The sequence below is a fragment of the Fukomys damarensis genome, unplaced genomic scaffold, assembly GCF_012274545.1.
Source record: "Fukomys damarensis isolate Sample0158 unplaced genomic scaffold, DMR_v1.0_HiC HiC_scaffold_4, whole genome shotgun sequence".
In the NCBI taxonomy this organism is placed as follows: Eukaryota; Metazoa; Chordata; class Mammalia; order Rodentia; family Bathyergidae; genus Fukomys; species Fukomys damarensis.
In genome coordinates this window covers 27965921-27971920 of record NW_022900916.1, presented here as the reverse complement: position 1 = coordinate 27971920, position 6000 = coordinate 27965921, and positions in this window count along the sequence as shown.

The window sequence follows — 6000 nt, the reverse complement described above, 5'->3', positions numbered from 1 at the left end:
GAAAACATACTAGCAATCTCTAACACAGAAGACAGTTATTCACTATTCTGCAATACATTACACAATTGGTTTCGATGTTCATCATTTTTGCTCTTTTTTTATTGTTCTTTTGTTTTGTCCTTTTTTTAGTCACAAAAGAATTTATGTATATTTGGAAATGAGTGATTTTTTTGTGAGTACTGTTCTTACAGCTTTTAAACAGTGGATTTCTGGAAGAGTATCATTGACTAGTATTTACATCTCCAGACTCAGGAATCATGCTATTAAAGTTTGAGTCTAAATTGCCTTCTCCTCCCTGCTTAGTCGTTTTGTGACCTTGGAGTAGTTCCTCTTCTGCATTTCAGTGTCTTCCTAAGTAAAGTGGGGATAATAGAAATACCCACTCCTGGGGTAGTTCTGAGGATTAGGGAAGTTAAACCTTGATCTGCAGTTATTGCCATCAGCCATCATCTTTCTACAGTGAAAATCTGACGCTGCAGCTCCACTAACAAGTTCCTGCCTCCTTGAACCATCAGTGGTGTATGCATGACTGTCACATCGGGTGACTTACACCACTGGTGGCAGAAGTGATACAGTCATGCATGGAACAGTCGTGCATGTACCACTGGGGGTTCAAAACACCCACAGTGAGACATACGCATCATGCCCCTAAGGTGAACATGTTAAGCCCCTGGAAAATTAGTGTAAACATTATAAGATCTGGATCCATGGCATGTTCCCAAAGTTCCTTTGTACTCTGGACTCTGCTGACCTTTCCTGGCTTGCCTTCCACCTCCCCGCAACACGCAACTAGCATTTACATTCTAGGAACAAAAAATGCCACAGACCTCCTACCCCTTTCCCTACCTTTTCCTCCATCTAATTGCCTCCCTTGTTTTTCCTCCTTTTCCCCAGACACAACTGCCTCTCTCCCAACCCCACATGCCATGAGTGGGGTGACTACCAGATCACTGCATGTCTGCCTGCATGAGAACTCGGCCTCCTGTGCACAGTAACCTGGAGGATATGGCTCTGAACCCAAAAAATATGGCTCAATATTTGTCAAATAGCCAATCACAGAAAAATATTCAGTGGTGGGCAAAAGAAGGGAACTGGTACTGTAGAAAAAGCAAAGGTTTCTAGCATACTTCTTCCCAAGTTACATACTTATAAAGCAAAACAAAAAACTCATACAATCTAATACCAGTAATAACTTTCCAAATAAAAAGGGTATCTTCTGGCTGTGTTTTATGAATAATACATTATAGCCCAAACTCAGAAATGTAATCCCTCTTCTTTGTGCTACGGTGTGTAAAGTTTGAGAAGCTGTTTCTATCTGCTACCAGGAGGTGAGTGTGGAGGGTATGGGGGTTGCCACCAGCAGGGAACCATCCCCCATAGGCTTCAGAAGACCATGGCTCTGATTCAGAGCTTCAACAGGTCCCTAATCTGGCACTGGGGACAAGATTTCCACATGAGCAACACAGCCCTTAACATCAGCTGTAATTTCAGTGTTTCCTTCCTGCTGAATACTAGCAGCTAATATTTATGGCATCTTACCCAGGACCTACATGGGCTATGTCTTTTATCCCAGTTTCATCAACAAGGAGCTTGTGGTCTGGAAAGGGTAAATGGCAGAGCTGGGTTCAGAACTTGGGCAGTTCAATGTGCTCTTTTAATGATTACTTTTCTAGGAAACATCAAAATACAGGTGTGAGTCAGGTGTGGTGGCACACATCTGTAATCCCAGCACTCTAGGAGAATGAGGTAGGGCAATGAAAAGTTCCAGCCCAGTTTGAGCAATTTAGTAATTTAATTTAAAGGGAGGTGTTGGAGATTTAGCTCAGAGCAAAGACCATGGGTTTAATCCTCAGTACTACAAAATAACAAAGCCAGGTGTGAGAGTGAGTTGAATTTACTCTGACAAAAAAAAGTATGTTATTTACACCATAAAATAACAAAAATATTTGTATTTGACCTCTCAACCTATAGGAGCATGCTGTCCCATGCTGAACTTGACAGTCCTTGTTCCAACACTTTTTAGTAGCTCACTTTGGCCCAAACTGGGAGACTTGGGATGCAGTATGCAGAGGAAGGCTTTGGAGCCAGCCCAGCCCAAATTCAACCCAACTCCTCCACTAACTAGCCTTGAGCAATATGCTCCCAACTGGGTTTTCCATCTGCAAAGTGGGGATTGCAGTGCTTTCCTCATCAAAGTGTCCTGAGCACTGAATTAACTAATGCACAGGAAAAACCCAGAACATAGAGAGTTCTATAAATGATGGCTTTCCCACCCTTCTCTAGGACTAGAGGAAAGAGTATAGAGTGGCTACAAATTATCAGAAATTAATAAGCCATTTGTTCTAATTTAGCTAGAGTTGGTGTGGGAATCACAAGTCAAGGGTTTATAATGAAAAGCAAGCAAGAACACACTTGCTTTACACCACAGTCTCAAATGTTCCTCTTAACCACAAATGGGAAATTAGTTCAATTCCAGAACAGACTCCATCCCACTTTCTAAATGCAAATAATTGTCAAACCTAAGAGATTTATCCTTTAGAAAGGGAGCTAAGCTCCTGTTGGTTCGTTTAAAAAAAAAAAAAAAAGACAAAAGCCAGCACTGTTGAGCTTTAGAAATCATTGTGCTGAAGCCAGCAGAAATTTCTGCACATAACCTGCCTACACCCTGGATCCCTCTCAGTTAGACCAATGCCTCTGACTGATTTTTTTTTTCAGAAGATGGAAGATCAGTTGCTGGAGACAGATGGGAAGATTTATCAACCTAAAAGTCCTGTGGGGCCATCAAGCATTGTACCTAGATTTCTTTGATTTTTTGAGACAAGGTTTCACTCCATAGTCAAGACTGACCTGGAACTCACTATGTAGCCCAGGCTGGTCTTGAACTCACAGCGATCCTCCTGCCTCAGCCTTCCGAGTGTTGGGATTACAGGCATGCGCCACCATGCCTGGCTGTCCCTAGATTTCTAATGACAGAGAAGTAAGTATGTTGCTATAATGCAAAGGGACTAAAAGGCCAGTAGTGGCCAGTCCTTAGGCCACTTGCCAATTCTTCTGCTGGCCACACAGTGGTGGCCCCAGATGTGCACAGCCACTTTTCTGCATGGAGTTAATCTACACAGACCTCATGGCAAGAAAAGGCAGGAAAGCACATTCTCCCAGGTGTGAATGAGCAAAGGTCAGCTCATCCATCAGAACCTCCACCACTGCATTCCCAGTGGGGTGTTTCCAATCCACTTGCAGTGGTTAAGGTGCCTGTGTTCTTTTCCCAACTGCCCAGGCCTACCTCCTCAATGCCACAGACACCAAGAGAAGCTGACCAAGGAAAAGGCCACACACACTGTACCCTCAGTGTCTATTTCCCCTGCAAGCCTACAAAGACGAAGGTTTGCAGTGGACACGGGAGGAACCTTATGCCTCCTTATCCTCCACCTAAGCAGAAAGCTGGCCCCCCTGTGATGGAGGGACAGGCTGAGGACTTCTAACTGCACCTGATGCCCTGCAGGTTTTACTCTTGGAACCCAGCACCTCCCCATGACTTTCCCAGACCAAAAAGCTTTTCAGTTTGTGTCTTAAAGGTGGAAACTAGCCACACTGCCTCAGAAAGTTTTCCCAGTCATTCACCAGCAGAAGGTCCTTCTTGAGTTCCTTGACCTCACTTAGTTTCATCATTTGTGGAATGAAGATTTTGCAAGGTTAATTCTTATATTAGATAATGCATGAAAAGTACTCAACACAGTACTTGAACTCAGTAACTAAAACAACAAAAAAAGTGGTGTGTTCATAGTATTGGTTTTCCACACAAGATGAAACCAGACTCTTAAAACAAACTCCCAGACTCTTAAAATATTCCTAAGAGCAAACAGGCAATGAATGCATAGAAGTTATGAAGTATAAATAATCACTCCTCCAAGTGATTTGCCCAAAGAACACAATCAATAAGTATTTGAAATGAAAAGTTCATGTTGAACTCTTTCTTTCCATTTTATCCGAATGCCTTCAACTCCCAGGATCCTCCTTTCTCAGTGGGCAGCTGATGATGGATTACTTCTTTCAGCAAATGTGGAATCTAGTATCCTGATGTTTCCATCTTTTCTCCTCTTATATTCTGTCTTTCATTGATCATTATTCACATCCTGAGATCAAGTTAGAGGCACTCTACTGTTCTCATCATTTGTATCTTTTAAGATTTTGATCTTATATCGCCTGCTCATATAGATTCTACACATTCATTCCATCCATTTTACTGATCATCAGCCATGACATTGGTGACCACACAGTAAACTACAGCAGATAAATTCTAGCAGGTAGCAGATAAGAAGAAAACCCAAACATAAAATCTATAACACCTCAGACAGTGTTACGTACTGTGGAAAACTTGAATGGGGAGGTGGAAGAGGAAGTACCAGGGATGAACCAGAGCAATGTTACACTGGGATGACACAAACGCTTTGTGAATGAGACAGTTGAACAAAGACCTGAAGACAATGTGGGAGTGTTAGAAAGTTCTGGCTAAGCAAAGAACTCAAGGCATCCAAAGGAGGAGGATGTCAGCCAAAGGGGCAGGAGAAAGATCAGCACAGCTGGAGTGAACAAGTGGGAGGGAGAAGACAGATCGAAGTCAGAGGGGTAACAGAGCAGGAACAGCAGATGACCTTGGAGACCAAAGAGAGAATCTTGACTTTTATTCTGCATCAGACAGGAAGCCAGTGGGGAGTCTTGAGCAAAGACATGGCATGATTTGATCCACATCTGGCACTATGTTAAGCAGAGACAGTGACGGGGAAGAGCAAGAGTAAGGAACCAGGCAGGAGGTGCTACCATAACCAGGGTAAGCTGTGAGGGCCCAAGAGAAGGTGTGGGATGCTAGTGGTGATTTGAGGGTCTTTACGAATGAAATCAGTTGGGTTTCATTTGCACTGTTCCATGTCATATCTGCACCTATTCTCAGGGATTTACTTAAGTACAGAACCCATATGTGGAATTTGGAAAAAGCCAGAGTTTGGGGAAAGCCAAAAATATGCCAGGCTTTTCACATAAAAATTGAAAGCAACCCTTTGTAGATAATCTCCTAAAGGGAAAAACCCATGTATATCCTGGTTGCAGTTTACACTCAACTCATCCTGAAACTGAGCATGCTTTCTGTCCAGTCAGGCAAATCCTTCATACTTCTCCCCTCCTTTTCCTCTGGCCTCTTGCAGAGGTTTTTGTAGACTTATATCCTCATACTGTGGGGACCCATAAATATTGATTCCTTTGACTGCCATGTTCAGTGCCTGGATACTGGGTGTCCCAGCTGACTGGCCTCACCGAGTCTCCTGCCAGGCCCAGAACTTGGGCCAGCAGCAAGTTATGGTGGCTGCAAGAGCAGATTGCTGGAGTTTGATCAAGAGAGCAGATGTGCATGTTGGGCCAATCTGACAGCAGAGAGACATTTACCCACACCTTTTCAAGGTGCACAGTTGTCTGGTTAAGCCAAGTCAATTAGACACACATTTCACTCTTCATAAACAGAGATAGGGAGAAAGAGAGAAACAGAGAGGAAGTGGAGAGAGGGAGAAGAAGAGAGAAGGTGGGGGAGAGGGAGAAGGAGAGGGAGAGGGAGAGGGAGAGAGCTTTTCTTCCCTAAGTTTGTGGGAACTGTCCAAGAGGAAGGCAAGTACCTCAAAAATGCTGCAGGCCAGCTTTGGGGAAACAAATATCCATGGAAAAGGGAATGCAACTGTACTGTATACCTAAAATGTACCAATAAACTCAATAAAAAGAAAAAACAAAAGGACCAACAGCAAATTAATGGCATACACATTACCATACCCAGGACAGAGGCAAGAAGCTATTGATTTAAAAAAAAGAAAGAAAGAAACTACGGATAAGTTGTTCATTCTTCCAAGCACTAGGGGAGCCATCTTTACAGAGGTGGGAGGAGGACCTTCCTCTGTACTTATAGGAGTGACCCCTGCAGAACTTCCACTGTCTCCTCAAATACCCAGATAATGTCTGTCT